Raw genomic sequence first — 17,822 nt, forward strand, 5'->3', positions numbered from 1 at the left:
GTCATCCTGGACAACCTAGAAGAAAAAGGAATCTAATGTCCCAGAAACAACTTCAGCCATGGGAGACAGGCCTCTGCAGACGAATGTCCTAGCTGTTCAAGTTTCCTTTCTGGAAGATTTGGCAGAAATTCTGAGTTTCACATGATTCTTTAGAGGTAGTCCAGCTGGTCTGAGTTCCAATTGCCTACAGCTGTTTCCCCCTACTGCTTGTTGCAATTCACATGGGCTTTTCACCTTTTTTTCTGTCTCCTTTTAATCTTTTTTTCCCAGAAAGACTTATTTACCAAAGGGTGAGAAAATCAGAATATCACTCTAGCATATGTGGTACCAGAGGTCGAACTTAGGGCCTCATGCATGCAAGTCCAGTCCTCTAGTCTTCTACCTGCCACCAACTAGACTACTAAAAAAAATAGACAGGCCAATTTGGGGGAACACTAGTATACTTACTGTGAGCAAAAGAAAGTGTGGGATGTAAACATAGTTAGCATACAGCAGATGTCAGGCTGACATTAAGAGCATATGACAGACATAAGTAAACTCACAAGGGATTGTGCTATCAGAGGTTACTTGAACAAAAGTCTGATAGAAGTTCAGGCCTAGATGGCCCCACCATGTGTCCTGGAGCCCCACCTCCCCAGATCCCTGCTCCACTAGGGAAAGAGAGACAGACTGGGAGTATGAATCCACCTGCCAATGCCCATATTCAGCGAGGAAGCAATTACAGAAGCCAGACCTTCCACCTTCTGCATCCCACAATGATTCTGGGTCCATACTCCCAGAGGGATAAAGAATAGGGAAGCTATTGAGGGAGGGGATTGGATATGGAGCTCTGGGGGTGAGCACTGTGTGGAAATGTGCCCCTTTTATCCTATAGTGTTATCAGTATTTCCATTTTAAAAATAAACATTATTTAAAAAAGAAATTCATCCCTTTCAGCCCCTTCTTGCCTCTCTTCCACCATTGCTGTTCCTGTCTGATCTTTTCCCCAGATCCATGTGATGCCATTTCTTCTGGGACCTGCGCATGTTGTAGCTGAATGCTGGTGAGTTAAGTTGAAGGAGTAATGACTCCAGGGACTGAGTGGTGGCGCACCTGGCTAAGCACACATATTCCGGAGTGCAAGGATCCAGGTTTGAGCCCTCCCCTCCAGCTCCCCTCCTGCAGTGGGGATGCTTCATAAGCAGTGATGCTCTCCCTCTCTATCTCCTCATCTTCTCTCAATTTCTTTCTGTCCCATCTAATAAAAATTTGGGGAAAAAAAGAATGAAAGAAGGAAGGAAGGAAGGAAGGAAGGCAGGAAGGAAGGAAGGAGGGAAGGAAGGAAGGAAAAAATGACCTCCAGGAGCAGTGGATTTGTATTGCCAACACTGAGCCTCAACGATAACCCTGGTGGGAAGAAAACTTCAGAGTAATGGCTCCTGCCACATGTGTCTAGCTACCTGTCTCTTCATATTTCTGCTTCCTCATTTGTTACAAAACTAATGAACTCACTGTTTTGATAAACCCCAAGCAAAAGTCCACAGAAGTTTAGTATAGGGGAGTCGGGCTGTAGTGCAGCGGGCTAAGCGCAGGTGGCGCAAAGCACAAGGACCAGCATAAGGATCCCGGTTCAAACCCCGGCTCCCCACCTGCAGGGGAGTCACTTCACAGGCAGTGAAGCAGGTCTGCAGGTGTCTATCTTTCTCTCCTCCTCTCTGTATTCCTCTCCCTCTCTCCATTTCTCTCTGTCCTATCCAACAACGACAACAACAATAATAACTACAACAATAAAAAACAACAACAAGGGCAACAAAAAGGAATTAATAAATAAAATAAATATAAAAAAAGAAAAAAAGAAGTTTAGTATATATATTCACTATAACCAATGAGAGCACACTTCAGTTTAGTATATATATTCACTATAACCAATGGGAGCACACTTCAGTTTAGTATATATATTCACTATAACCAATGGGATCACACTTCAGTTTAGTATATATATTCACTATAACCAATGGGAGCACACTTCAGTCGTGTGCTGTGTTGGATATGAACCCAGAGCCTCATGCACACAGCCATGCATTCTACCCTCCGAACTATCCCCCTGCCCCTCATTTCTATTTCCTGGAGGTTTCCTCCCAAACACATGGTGGACATTTCAACCCTTGCCTCAGGTTCTGCTATGGAGAGAACACAAATAGGATATCAGCCCAAAGGGGGAAGGCAGCAAAACGTACAAATGGGCACACACACAAAGCCAGAGGGCTAGCTCACCAGGGAAGGTGCCTGCCTTGCTGTGTGTGGTCCAGGGGCAATGTTTAGTGAGTGCCGTGACAGCCAGGAAAGCTCTGGGCCTGCAATATCTTCGAAGTCCCAAAGATGATGATCCCAGGAGCATCACCACAGTAGCGCACAGTCACACTTTCTCACTAGCTCTTCAAGTGATGACACCTGAAACCAGCATTTATTTAGTCAACATGATGTCTGGTACATTGTAGGCTCACATGGCAGACATTAAAAAAAAAAAAAAAAGACTTTCTCTCAGGTGTCATTATGTCTCTTGATGTTAGAAGGACAGAGGGAGGCTTGACATTTTTATATATTTGTGGTAAGGAATAGCATTCAGCCAGCATGCGTATACAGACAGAGACACACACACACAATGATTATGTTAAGAACAACTATTCCCTGGGACACCCAAGCACCGCCCCCCACACACACACACACACACACTTTCAGCTATCTCAGCAACCCATTACCCCAATCTCTAGATCTGGAGCCTTGTACATGAAAATCTCACTGAATCAGCAAGGAAAAGGTTAACTCTGGCCCCGTGGTGTCTGGGACCACGTGTACTCTGATGGGTGACTTCTTGCCTCTCTTCAGTCTCACACTTGGACTACAACCCTAATGTTACACAGTAACATGTAGCCTCAGATTTTTACTCCCTGTGCTCTTTTTAAATTAATCCTCATAAAGCTCTAAAGTAATGCCACACAAATTTCTGAAGACAAAAAGGAACTTTTTCATCCCCCTCCAGACCTACCATACGGCTAAAAATTCAGAGGAAACAGCTTTCTAGACGAACTCAGCATGAATATTAATACTCGTCCAATGCGTCTGCAGATGCTTTCATCTGGACACACGATTCACTGAGAAAACAACTGATCTGCAGAACTTTTCCCTCCCTCCTTCAGTGTGATTCTTTCCAGTTTTCTTATCCCACAGCTGGTGCCGTTCAATGGATTTTTTTTTTTTTTTGGCACAAGAGCAACTCCCATCTGTGTCCCAAGTCCAAAATTATCAAGAAGTTGGAGAGTTTATTATTATTGTTTCTCTCATGCATTTGCCTTCATTACTCTTCGTTCACTCTCAGAGATGAGGTATTTCTTCAACTTTAAGAGCCAGGTCTAATTGTGGAGGTTCTTCAGAGGTGATTTGGTTTACTTTCTGTGTCTGGTGACAAACATTGGCACATTGGGGTCAAGGTTAAGTGATCATCCTTATACCCTGGGTGGAAGTCTACGAATGAGTCTAGGTTGGAAGAAAGGATTAACATTTCCCATTCTGTGTGTGGACAATAATAATTCAGAGTCTAGAAAAAGATGCTTTTGTATCCAACCTTCCACAAGTAAGATGTAGGAAAACACAGAATATGGATAATTCCACTTGGGGCACTTCCACAAAGAAGAAAATTGGGTCCAACTAGCAAATGAAGATGAAGGTGCTGAGAAGAAAACAGCCAATGACTGTGCAGAAAGCAGGCAGGTAGGAAAGGGAGAAAGCAGCAAGTGGGGCTGTTGGGACGGATCTAAGATGTCAGATGAGATTATCCCACACGTTTGCTCGCTTGGCTTCTTCTCTAGCTTTCATTTTCCTGCATCTTTTGAAAAATAAAAAAAAAAAAACCTTTCTCTTAGGTTTCCTTGTCCTTTTTCTATAGTTGCTGCAATGACTGCCATGAGCACGGTGGTTTTAAGCCTCAGAAATGTATTCTTTCATATCCCTCTCTCCATTGTTACTGGTCATCTCTATCAGGAACAACAAAATAGGCTCCTTTATGGGTCCCCCATAGGACCTTGTCCTCAAATTGAATCAACAATGGTAAAGAATGGTCCATCCTCCTAGGGTGGACAACATACTCTTTGCTACACTTGAGGAAGATGGGTCGATATTGGGGCAGCTTGGAATGTTCCTACTCATGACCACAGAATGTGAGCTCAGATCAACAGGGATGCAGAGGTCACATAGGCTCCTAAGCTGAGTATGGGCCCCAGATCACATCAAATTGATGGGGTTTACAGTCAACAATATTTATACCCCTTTCCCATATTAGGGAGCTACTCTCTTCCCTGATCCAGCTTTCTGGTCCTTTTTCCATCCATGACATCATCTCCCCAGACAATAACTTGGATCCACCTGCATTTCAGATGTCAGACTCAGGGAAAAAAAAAAAAACTAGTATAGCCACAGGCCCTTTGGAATATAACTAAAATATGCCTACTAGCTATCTACAAAAGGAGAGACCCTCCCCCCCCAACTCTTCATCTGAACTATTCCAGCCTTTAGGTTCATGATTAGTCAACAATTAATTGGCTTTATAGTCGAACTCTCAAGCATGATGTCCTGGGTTCAATTCCCAGCAGTACATGTACCAGGGTGATGCCTGGTTCTTTCTCTCTCTTCCTATGTTTCTCATTAATAAATAAATAAAAACTTAAAAAAAAAAAAGTTAACTCTCTTTTCAGCCACCAGGTTCCAGATACTACCTTGATGCCAACCAGACTTCCCTGGACAGACAACCCCACCAATGTGTCCTAGAGCTCTGCTTCCCCAGAGCCCTACCCCACTAGGGAGAGAGAGAGACAGGCTGGGAGTATGGATTGACCTGTCAATGCCCATGTTCAGCGGAGAAGCAATTACACAAGCCAGACCTTCCACCTTCTGCATCCCATAATGACCCTGAGTCCATGCTCCCAGAGGGTTAAAGAATAGGAAAGCTATCAGGGTAGGGGATGGAGTATGGGGTTCTGGTGGTAGGAACTGTGGAGTTGTACCCCTCTTATCTTATGGTTTTGTCAATGTTTCCATTTTATAAGTAAATTTTTAAAAAAAGAAATGTATTCTTTCTCAATTCTAGAGGGTCACACTCCCTACACAGGTTCTAGGGAATACTTGCTTGCTTGCCTCCTCCAGCTCTGGGGGCTTCTAGTTCTCCTGGGCTTGTGACAGCTCTGCCTCTGAGCATCTCGACTTCTTTCTCTTTTATCTAAAAACCACCTCTGCCTTCCCATTTTAAAGAAAAGACCCAAATGCAATTAACTTGCAAGAAAAATAGAACTCAGTCCAAAAGATATTTACAGTCAAATATTTATGGCTTGAAACCCCAGAAGCAATTGCATTCCAACTTCACTCAGATAATCCACTTTCCAAAACCTATCTGCAAAGTTTTGTCAATAGAAAAATAATATTCATGTTCCCAGAGTTAGATGACAGGCAATTTTTAGAGGACAGTACTTAGCTTAGGACAGACCCTATGGGAAATCCCTAGGTCCTCTGTCTTCAATCTGCATTCAACTTTGTAGGATGTTCCAGTCATATAAATTCAAATACTAAAGGCTCTGCCCACCTCAGTCCATGTCAGGAGAACCAGAGAGCTGATGCCTGAGGGAATAGCACCCAGGCAAATCCAGGTAATGTACATTGGAAGAGAAATACCCCAAATCCCTCAGCCCTGCTCTTCTGGTATGATATATCATTGAGACTGTGGGTTCCTTGCTCCGGGCTGGGGTGTACACTCATCCTGACAACCTCCTCTTCTCCTCTGGTCATGTTTCCTCAGACAGCCTCCCACTTACAAGCTCCTTATAGTACAACACTTGTCTCAGGGTGCCACCTAAGGAAACTGAGCGAAGACAGACCTACCTGGTGATTTCACGCTAATTCCAGACCTGAGGTATCTGTGCACTCCTGAAAGGCCAGAGTCAGGTTTCATTGACCTTTCTTGGCCAGGACCTGCTGTGATGAACTGGAGGGAGGGAGCAAACCATCCTTGCACAGGCCCTGCCTCTGAGAACCGTAAGGTCTATAGTTCTGGGGTCACATGACTCACCTCCCCAGTGGCCAGACAACCTTGGTTGGGGTGGGAGGAAGGTGAGCAAGAAAGCTGTGGAGAAGATCAAACTGCTCCCCAAGCAACATTCTAAAAAAGGGAATTGTCATATTAAGAATTCAGGACGCTCCCCCTACCAGTACCAACCCCCCTAGTTCTTTTCATGCTGCAGGATTTCACTGTCCCTTCAGAATGTGGACCATGATAGTCTTAATCTCATATAAATAGAAGACAGCTCCCCAAATATATACTAACTGCCTACACCACTCCTTTTGTCAACTTTTTGATGGAGCACGACTTGCTACCAAGCCAGTTTTATTGTATGATGATATGACAGTAATCTTTTCAGAGGCTTTCACTTTATTTTGTTACATTTATCTAGCGCGCCAGATTCACACTCCCACAGTAACCATATGGGGAAAAGCCACAAAAGCTGTTAAGTACATTTAATTACTGTTTTGATGAGCTCATATTTTAATTATGTTTATTGATTCTGTGTATATTGAAATAGTTTTAGCATTTCCAGAAAGGAGGAAAAAAAAAAAAAGAAAGAAAGAAAATGGAATCAATAAGAAGCAGTTACCAAGCATTGTGTGTGTGTAATTAAAACTTTCATAAACTATTTTTGAAAACCATACCCCCCCCCATCCTACAGTGGCAATTAACTAGGATTCTCACTGAGCTGAGGTACACTCGCTTTTTCTTTCTCTGTGGAAGGAAGAAAGGGCTCAGTGCAAAATATGTTTACAGTCAAATATTTCTGACTTAAAATGTCTCCCTTCCAAAACAGCAGAATGCACATATTGTACCTTACATGATCTGCTAAAACACCGCTAACAATGATAAAACATAAATGTAAGCTTCCTAACAATTTGATGCTGCCAACTCAGAGATTACTCCAACTGTCAGCCATACATATGTTGTTGCTAAGTGACAGATTTTTTTAAAAAATAATAATACCCTCTACCCATCCCTGCCTGTCTCCATCCTCTCCCCATGGCATTTGACAATTTTGTAGTTAGTAGGAAAATTCTGCTTGGGGAAAAAAAAAACCCACAAAAGCCCCGCTTCTGTTCACTGTTCTGAAAACAGTGCCATTATCATCTTATATATGTTATTACTGTCTGTCTGCTACAGAGGAAATGAACAAATGGGGCATTGGCTGCATTGACTCTTTATAGGGTGATGCCAGTCCTTATGTAATATATAGTCATCGCCAGGGCTTCCTCATTGTGGATTTTTCCAGGTAGACACAGAAAGACAGACAGAGAAAGAAAAAAGAAAGAGAGAGAGAAAGAAAGAAAGAAAGAAAGAAAGAAAGAAAGAAAGGGAGAAAGAAAGGAAAAAAGAAAGAAGGGAAGAAAGAACTCAAAGCCCCCCTTTAAATAATTTTTATTTATAAAATGGAAATATTGACAAGACTATAGGATTTGAGTGGTACATTTCCACACAGTGCCCACCCCCAGAGCTCCACATTCAATCCCCTCCCTTGAAAGTGTCCCTCTTCTTTATCCCTCTGGGAGTATGGATCCAGGATCATTGTGGGGTGCAGAAAGTGGAAGGTCTGGCTTCTGTAATTGCTTCTCCAACGAACACGGTGTTAGAATGTCTATCCATGCTCCCAGCCTGTCTCTTTTCTCTAGTGGGGCAGGGATCTGGGGAGGTGGGGCTCCAGGACACCTGGTGGGCTTGTCTGCCCAGAGAAGTCGGGCCCTCAATCTGCCATCAGTTTAGTGAGGAACGGTCTTGAACCTGAGTCATGCACTTGAACATTTGCTGGCACTAAGAACAAATATTTCTAATGGAAATCTTTCTTTCATTTCCCTGTTTCTAAAAATAGCATTCTCCAGTCACCTTTGTGAGCATCCTCTAGGGTCTTTGGAAAGTCACGGATGCTAAACTTTTCCCCCATACACACCTCCCCAAATCTGTCTCTAGAGAGAATCATGGGAATCTGAGTTTCAAACACCATGTCATGTCTAGGTTATTCTCATGTATAATGACACGTGGCATCCATGGGCCTAGCTGAATATAGGGTAATGTGGTACAATAAACTGCTACATATCCATCATTCGGGTTTTAAAAAATATCAGTATGTCATTAACTTTATTTACCTTGCCTACTTTGATTTTTCGTTTGACTCCTGACATTCAAACCTTAGCTTTCTTGTGGTATTACTGGTACACCTGACATTATCATAGCTAAAATGTAAATAATTCATCAGTATCACCTACCACTTCACCTAGATTCCAGCTACACACACGTAAAAGCAAAGTTGAGGGGTGGAGCAGTAGCGCACTTGGTAGAGTGTACAAGTCACCTAACACAAGGGCCTGCGGGGGAAAGCTATACACGTGGTGAAGCAGTGCTGCAGGTGTCTCTCTGTCTGTCTTTCTCCCTGACTTCTGCTTCCCTCTCAATTTCTCTGTCTCTTTGATAGACAGATAGATAGATAGATAGATAGATAGATAGATTTTAAAAAAAGAAAAGTCTAATTGCATGAAAAAGTGGCCCAGAACAGTGAGAATATATATGTATAAGACCCCCCCCCTTTGGGGGAGACAGGCAGTAGCACAGCAGGTTAAGCGCACGTGGTGTGAAGCACAAGGACAGGCATAAAGATCCCAGTTCGAGCCCCCGGTTCCCCACCTGCAGGGGAGTCGCTTCACAGGCGGTGAAGTAGGTCAGCAGGTGTCTGTCTTTCTCTCCCCCCCCCCCGTATTCTCCTCCTCTCTCCATTTTGCTCTGTCCTATACAACAATGATGACATCAACAACAATAATAACTACAACAATAAAAAAGGGCAACAAAAAGGAGATAAATATTTTAAAAGATCTTTAAAAAAATTCTTCCCCTCCACAAAAATCAAGATAAAAGTTGATTTTATACTTGAACTTAAATTAAGTCCACCCATTGTCTTGGTAGTTACAACTCTGAAATCCTTTTTGTTTTCTGGCTAGCTCCTCCACAAACCCCTCAGCTTTGCTTTTAGGTGTGCATGATTTTGCAGCTTCCGATGTTATTTCTTGGTGGCCAGAGACTTGCATTCATTTTTTTTTCTCCTGGGTTTTCTTAATCTTTATTTTCCCTAGCTTTGATTTTTCTGATTTGATTTTTAGGTTGTTGGTTTATGAGTTTTTTTTTTCCCATAAGGTTTCAAGTCCTTAACAGAATGCTTCAAGATATAAATAAGTTGAATTAGATTAGTAAATGAAATAAAATTCATGTTTTCTTTCTAAATATGTCTGAGAGATAAAGTTCCCTGTAAGTTGAATCTCAGTGCTAAAAATTGGTGGTAGTGAACAGATTCTGGATTTTGGCTCATGTGCATAACTTTATCAGTGTGCTTGATAAAACATTCTCCTGAAAGCAATACAGCTAGGGTAAAAAGCTAAGGTCTCACTGAGGTTTTGTGTGTGTGTGTGTGTGTGTGTGTGTGTGTGTGTGTGTGTGTGTGTGTTATTTGTAAAATATCTTCTAATAATATGAAATAGAAAAAATATAAAAATAACCTAAAAAACATAATGAGTCATTATAGCCAAAGTCTTTCAACATCCATTTTTGGAACAAAGAAACTTCCAAGGCAACTTAGGGGGTACTTGTTAAAGGGTTAACTATTGTGAGTGCACCGGAGGGACGTTTTTATCAACAGATTTATCACCTTTTTACTCTCAGGGTTCATATGTAGTATGTATATGTATGACAACAGCTTATGATCTGCTCATAAGGGAAGAACAATTAACACATGCATTGTTTTGACAAGTGTTCACTGGGCTCCCGCTGTGTGCTCGGCATTATCTGAGGTTCTGTGGAGAATTTGAACAAGTACAAGGCAGTTTCTTCTGTCAAGACATTCACAATCCAGTTGAAGGGGTAGAAAGAAGTGTATGAGAGAGAATACTGGCTAGTGGGGTGAATGACTAGACAAGGCGTGCTCAAGGATCTCTGTCGAATAGTGTCTAGGTGAGTCTTCCTGTCCTTTCTCCCCGCCTTTTGACCATCCCTGAAAGCTTAAATAGTAGAAGAATCAGGAATCCACTGTCATTCCTCTCCTCCTGAGGCTTCAGGACATTTCTTCTATGTAGGTGACTCATGAACAATGAAAGTCAAACTCTTCCACTAGACAATAAACATGCTCCTTGTTTTAGTCTCTATTTCTCTCTCCAGCTTCTAGGTCCCTTGAACACACAGGTTCAGAAATACACACAAGAATATCCCTTAACGTATTACCTGGAAATGTCTTTAAAATATATCCTCCGGGGGGGGGGGGGCATCAGGTAATATCGCAGTGGGTTAAGCGCACATGGCCCAAAGCTCAAGGACTGGCATAAGGATCCCTGTTCAAGCGCCGGCTCCCCACCTTCAGGGGAGCCGCTTCACAAACCATGAAGCAAGTCTGCAGGTGTCTATCTTTCTCTCCTGTTGGGTTCCTCGGGGGAATGGGCCAGCTCCCACGTCACTGCCCGGTCTATCGGCCACCAGAAACAGGCAGAGAGCAGGGGACCTCAGATCGGCGATGTCAGGGGTAAGCTTTCTGAGGAGTCTCCCAGCGAACTGTGGCAGCAAACGGTATAACAAACCACCTCAGGGTACTGTGGCAGTGGACGCAACACTTTATTGTTTCAGTTACAAGTTTATAAAGGGGTAGCTGTGTAGGGAAAGTAGCCAAGCTTGCCAATGAGACCAATATCTCCTTATAAGGAAAAAAGAGAGCAAGGCAATGAGAAGGTATGGATGGTGATGCAGGAATGGGGAAATAGAAACTTAAAGAAGGTGAAACCCACCAGAGGGAGAGGGGGGTGAAGTGATGCGACGAGACTGATAGGCTGGTTGGAATTCCCCACGTACTCTGGCCCATCTTGCTCAACCACAATGGCTGGCATGCCAATGGGAGACTGACAGACTTCCGGGGCCAAGGGAGGGGGGTGGTCAACGGTGCATGCTCAAACACACATTAGACCCACACTCTCCCCCTCTCGGTCTTCCCCTCCTCTCTCCATTTCTCTCTGTCCTATCCAACGACAATGACATCAATTACAACAATAATAATCACCACAAACAACAATTCTTCTTCTAGCGTTTGCCACAAACAACAATAAAAAACAAGAGCAACAAAAGGAGGAAAAATACATCCTCCAATAATTCCGGTGTTTTCCTCTTTCTGAATGGAAGACCAGGTCAGCATAGGAAACAAAACCAGTTAGGGTCCTTGAAAGTTCTAAAGTTCAATTTGCACCACTTATTAAGTTATTTAAAATCTCACAGCTTCAATTTGCCTATCTACAGAACAATGGTAAAAATATACCCACTCTGAGTTGATGTGACATTTGTAATGTGGCCTTCAATTCACTGTCACTTTGATACTTCCAACTCATTTCATCATCTTCCATTGGGGAAGTTCAAAAGCATAGACTGAAAAGAGAATTGGATACTTTGTCGAAAGGACAGAGCAGATGACCAAGTTATGGCCTCCAAGAACTAGATGGGAAATGGGACTGAGTATAGGAACAGAACCAGGATAAAAATATGGTCCACTTAAAGCCACTGTCCCAGGTGCTGATCTTCCTTCCTGACCTCCCAGCTCTGCCTCATTCCCTGTCTTCTCCCTTAACATAAGATATAACCAATCAAAACTACCCAGAGTAGATTCACCCTGTAAACTATACTCTTCGGCACTTGACTTAGGCTATGGATAGCAACTGTTCTATTACTTGGCTCCAGGTCTTTAAAATTGTAATTTGTGGAACCATAATATTGTGGTCCCAGTAGTATCTGCAAGGTGTGGCTACCTGTGTATGACCAGGTACAGTCCAGTTCAATGTGAATGTCAAGAATGCTGTCCCAGATTCTCTTAAAACTTCCTGATGCTATTTATTTAAATAGTAAAAGGCAAGAATGTTATAAGCAGGGGAGCTGAACTAGAGGTTAGAACATGAACTCAATCAAGACACTGAATAGGCACTAAATAACTATTCTGAAATCAGAGATTAGATGCCAATCCCTGTTCCAAAATATATTTTGCCTCCTAGATATTGCTACATAGCCTAGACACAGCAAGCACAGGATAAACATCTAAACAATTTGGATCCTCTGACTCTGAGAATCTTGTCTAGGAACAGATAACACATTCAGCTCAAGACAGCCAGACTTCCTTCAGACTTGAGGAAATCATGAAGACCAGAGTCCAGGGAACGTAGGCATGTGACTCTTGTTGGAAAAATGGTGCCTCAGTTAGGACTTAAAGCAAAAGGGTTTGTATCTGAGATAGAAGAGGAGCTCGTAACTTTGTTAGCTTAACTTTCTTGTTTCTTTTCTGAGATCATTCTCATTTCACAGGTTCAATCAGGGTCAGGTCTGATCAGAGGGCTGACCAGATTCCTCCTCAGCACTCAATGGCCAATTTACTTCATAAAAATCCATTCTGCAGCAAAAAAAGAATGCTGGACAGGCTATGGGGACAAAGGAAACCTTCTGCACTGCTGGTGAGAATGTAATTTGGTCCAACCTCTGTGGAGAACATGGAGAGCTCTCACAAGGCTAGACATGAACCTTCCATATGACCCAGTAATTCCTCTCCTGGGGATATACCCCAAGGACTCCATATGCCCAACCAAAAATATATGTGTACACTTAATGTTCATAGCAGCAAAATTTGTAATAGCTAAAATCTCGAAGCAACCCAGGTGCCCAACAACAGATGAATGGCTGGGAAAGCTGTGGTATATATACACAATTGAATACTATGCAGCTATGAAGAACAATGAACCCACCTTCTCTGACCCATCTTGGAAGGAGCTAGAAGGAATTTTGTTAAGTGAGCTAAGTCAGAAAGACAAAGACGAGTATGGGGTGATCCCACTCATAAACAGAAGTTGAGAATGGAGAACAGAAAGGTAAACTCAAAAAGCAGGATTTGACTGAATTTGGACTAGGGCACCAAAGTAAACTCTGGGTTGAGGGTGAGGGCGGAAGTTCTGCTTCACTTGGGGTGGGCGGATGGGATGCGACACAGTCTTTTGGTGGTGAGAATGGTGTTCGTGTACACTCCTACTAATTTGTATCACATAAATCACTATTTAATTAATATGAGGGGAAAATTTGATTGAATGTCTCAAACTTTTTAATGCACAGACCATAGGTTGAGTCTTTGATATGTTGACTCTCCTAAAAGCTTAGACCAGGGATTACAAAGGCAACTGGTGGCACAACTATATACAAATAATGTCAAAGGACATAAATTACGGTGATGTTGTGTATGATACAGCAAATCCTAATGAAGGGATATTTCAAAGTTAACACAATTGCCAAATAATGTGATTATAGCAATAACTATCTATTGTCTTCTTAAACCCTAAGACAGCAGGAACCTCCCACTTCCTCCCACTTCCTCTATAGAAATAGAATATAGCCTATATTTCCCCCAGTCCTGGAACCTCTAGGGTGAGGCTCACTTTCCTGCATGCTTCTCTCAATTTATACCAAATTATACTGAATCTGCCAAATCGATGCAATGAGTACTACCTCAGCATGCTTCACTTCAGACTGTGTCCAGAGACGTCAGGCATGGAATGTCAACCCTTCAGACTTATTACTCGGGTGAGACCTTTCTTTTCATAGGATTCTCTAATTCTATTCCAAGTTGTTCACTTACTAATAAAGTTCTAAAACCTAGATATAGACCAGGTTCCATGAGATAGAGCACATGTTCACATGTATCCATAAATTAGGGCAAAATATATACCTGAAAGCAAAAGTACACAATAGTCTGCATGAGTCAGTATAAAGTTCATAATGAAATAGTGTCTACTTAGACTTAGATACCCTCCTCATCTACTTCCTATTACACTTTGCTAACTCACTTCAAAGCTAACCTTATCAAAGCAAGGACTGCAAAAGCTAAATAAGGGCAAAAGACTGGTAGCTATCTATAAAATGGACACCCTCCCAAGTCTTCATCTGCACTGTCCCAGCCTTTAGGTTCACAGTTAGTCAACAACTTGTCTGGCTTTATATGTTAACTCTCTTTTCAGCCACCAGGTTCCAGATGCTACCATGATGCCAACCAGATTTCCCTGGATGTGTTCATAGCAGCACAATTCATAATAGCCAAAACCTGGAAGCAACCCAGGTGCCCAACAACAGATGAGTGGCTGAGAAAGCTGTGGTATATATACACAATGGAATACTATGCAGCTATCAAAAACAATGAACCCACCTTCTCTGACCCATCTTGGACAGAGCTAGAAGGAATTATGTTAAGTGAACTAAGTCAGAAAGATAAAGATGAGTATGGGATGATCGCACTCATCAACAGAAGCTGACTAAGAAGATCTGAAAGGGAAACTAAAAGCAGGACCTGATCAAATTGTAAGTAGGGCACCAAAGTAAAAACCCAGTGGTGAGGGGTAGACATGTAGCTTCTTGGGCCAGTGGGGGGTGGGAGTGGGCGGGAGGGATGGGTCACAGTCCTTTGGTGGTGGGAATGGTGTTTATGTACACTCCTAGCAAAATGTAGACATATAAATCAGTAGTTAATTAATATGAGAGGGGGAAATCAATTGTATGTCTCAAAGTTTCTCAAAAGACAAACTGAATCTTTTTAATATATAGGCTATGTATTTGATATGTGGACTCTCTCAAAAGCCTAGACCAAGTAGATTAGAAGCATCCAATAGCACAGCTATATACAAGATACTGGATACTGTACAGCAAACCATAACAAAGGGACTTTTCAAAGTTAACCCAATTAACAAATAATGTGATGATAATATTAACTATCGATTGTCTTTTTGAACCCTAAGACAGCAGGAACCTCACATCTTCACTATAGAGCCCCTACTTCCCCCAGTCCTGGAACCCTTGGATAGGGCCCACTTTCCCGTATGCATCTCCCAATCCAAACCAAATAATATTGCATCCGCCGATCACAACCTAACCAACGCAACAATTGCCACCTCAACATGCTTCACCTCAGACTGTATCCAGAGACTTCACATGTGGAATGACAACCCTTCAACTTCATTACTTGGGTGAGACCTTTCCTTTTATAGTACACTCTAATTTCATCTCAGGTAGTTCACTTTCTAACAAAGTCCCATAATCTAGATATACACCAGTTTCTGTGAGAGAGAGCTTATATGCACACGTATCCATAAACTACTGCAAAATATATACCTGAAAGCAGAAGTACACTAGAGTTTGCAGTGAGTACCTCCCTAATACTTCCTCTCCACTATTCCAAGCTTGGGATCCATGATTGCTCAACAAATTGTTTGACTTCATATGTTAACTCTCTTTTCAATCACCAGGTTCCAGATGCCACCAGGATGCTGGCTAGGCTTCCCTGGATTGAAGACCCCACCAATGTGTCCTGGAGCTCAGCTTCCCCAGAGACACACCTTACTAGGGAAAGAGAGAGGCAGACTGGGAGTATGGACCGACCAGTCAACGCCCATGTTCAGTGGAGAAGCAATTACAGAAGCCAGACCTTCTACCTTCTGCAACCCTCAACGACCCTGGGTCCATGCTCCCAGAGGGCTAGAGAATGGGAAAGCTACCATGGGAGGGGGTGGGTTATGGGGATTGGGTGGTGGGAATTGTGTGGAGTTGTACCCCTCCTACCTTATGTTTTTGTTCACTAATCCTTTCTTAAATAAAAAAATAAAATAAAATAAAATAAAATAAAATCGGTTTGTCTCCTAGTCATGGAATCTCTGGGACTTCGCATGTATTTCATGATATCTCTTGTCCTGACCCCTTGGCCTGTTATGCTGCTTCTGTTGGTCTTAGTTGAATCAACACTACTAGTGCCCCCATGCCAAGTCGTGCTGCTATGACCTTTTTGCTGAGGACTGTCTCCAGAGGCTCCAAGCCTGAGATGTCAACCTCCCAACCTTTTTAACCCAACGAGATCTTTCCTAACACATGGGACTGTCTAGTTCCACTGAAAGGTATATTTTCTAACAAAGATACAGAAACTTGATACAGGCTAGGGCCAGTAAGGGGCATTATATACTATAAACTAAAAGTGCCTGATGGTCCTCTGTCTCCCCCTTCCATCTTAATTCCTATATATATCAAATAAATGAATAAATAAAATATAAAATATTTTGCATTGTTATACTATATATTAATAGTAATTGTTACGACTCACATTTTACAGATGAAAAAGGCAAGGTCCAAGATGTTTTTCAAAAAGCCATACACAGGAATACTTAAGACTACAAACTACACCATGAGTTCCTTTAAAGTGGTCAGGCTTTCAGGGTCTTCTAAATCAAGAATCTTGACTTTTCCAGCTCAGAATACCCAAAGGTTGGCAAATGAAAAGCAGCCCAGAAGTGCTATGAACTCCCTGGCAAACACCAACTCCCAGTTTCACAGGTAGACAGACCTTAATTGACCTGTTCTAGACCTTGTATATACCTTTGGGAACTTCCTGCCTAATGGCCACAGGTGGTAGGATTGAAGGCTGAGTCAACAGGCAGAGCATCTCAGAAAACAGTGGTGCAGTGGTTTGGGGTGGGGGTGGGGGTGTCCAGAAGCAAGAGCCCCAGGAACTCAAGGGAGAGCGAAGGGGGATGTCTTTCTCCATCAAGTGTCTCAGGCCAACTGAGCTAGCAACGGGGTTGGCACTAGAATGTAGTTGCCTGGTTGCAGGGATTCCAAGTTCTGTTGGGGGCTGTGGTCAAGGAAGTGACTTCACAATCTGGGGTGCCTCTACCTCCAGTCCAATCCCTAATACCACATATAAACAATCATTACTTTTATCTCTTTCATTAGCCAAATACATAAATAAAAAAAATAGTTTTATAAATATAAGGAAGAAATACTAACTAATGTCTCTGTTTTTAAAGTTTTCTTTTTTTTATAATCTTTATAAATTAGAGACGGCCATAAATCGAGATGGAAAGGGATGATAGAGATGGAGAGAGACAGAGAGGCACCTGCAGCCCTGCTTCACCACTCACAAAGCTTTCTCCATGCAGGTGGGGATTGGGGGCTTGAACCTGGATCCTTGTGCATTGTAGCATTTGCACTAACCAGGTGCACCACCACCTGGCCCCCTATCTAACATCTCTTACATAAGAAATTTTATAATTTTTTTAAAAATTATTATTGTTATTTATTTTTATTTGTACAAAGGAAACACTGACAAAACCATAGGGTAAGAGAGGTACAACTCCACACAATTCCCACTATCAGAACTCTGTATTCCATCCTCTCTCCTGATATCTTTCCTATTCTTTATCCCTCTGGGAGTATGGACCCAAGATCATTGTGGGATGCAGTAGGTGGAAGGTCTGGCTTCTATAATTGCTTCCCCGCTGAACCTGGGCATTGATAAGTCAATCCATGCTCTCAGCCTGTCTCTCTCTTTCCCTAATGGGGCAGGGCTCTGGGGAAGCAGGGCTGCAGGACACATTGCTGGAGTTGTCTGTCCAGAAAAGTCTGGTTGGCATCATGCTAGCATCTGGTACCTGGTGGGTAAAAGGAGAGATAACATATAAAGCCAAACAAATTGTTGACTAATCATGAACCTAAAGGCTGGAATAGTGCACATGAAGAGTTGGGGGGGGGGGTCTCCGTTTTGTAGATAGCTTCCTGCTTCCTCTGTAGAGCCTATATTTACCCCAGTCCTGGAACCTCTAGAATGGAGCTCACTTTCCTGCATGCTTCTCTCAATTCATACCAAAATGCTATTGCATCTGCTGATCCCAGCCTAATCAAT

This window comes from Erinaceus europaeus, chromosome 14 (genome assembly GCF_950295315.1).
Source record: "Erinaceus europaeus chromosome 14, mEriEur2.1, whole genome shotgun sequence".
Classification (NCBI taxonomy): Eukaryota; Metazoa; Chordata; class Mammalia; order Eulipotyphla; family Erinaceidae; genus Erinaceus; species Erinaceus europaeus.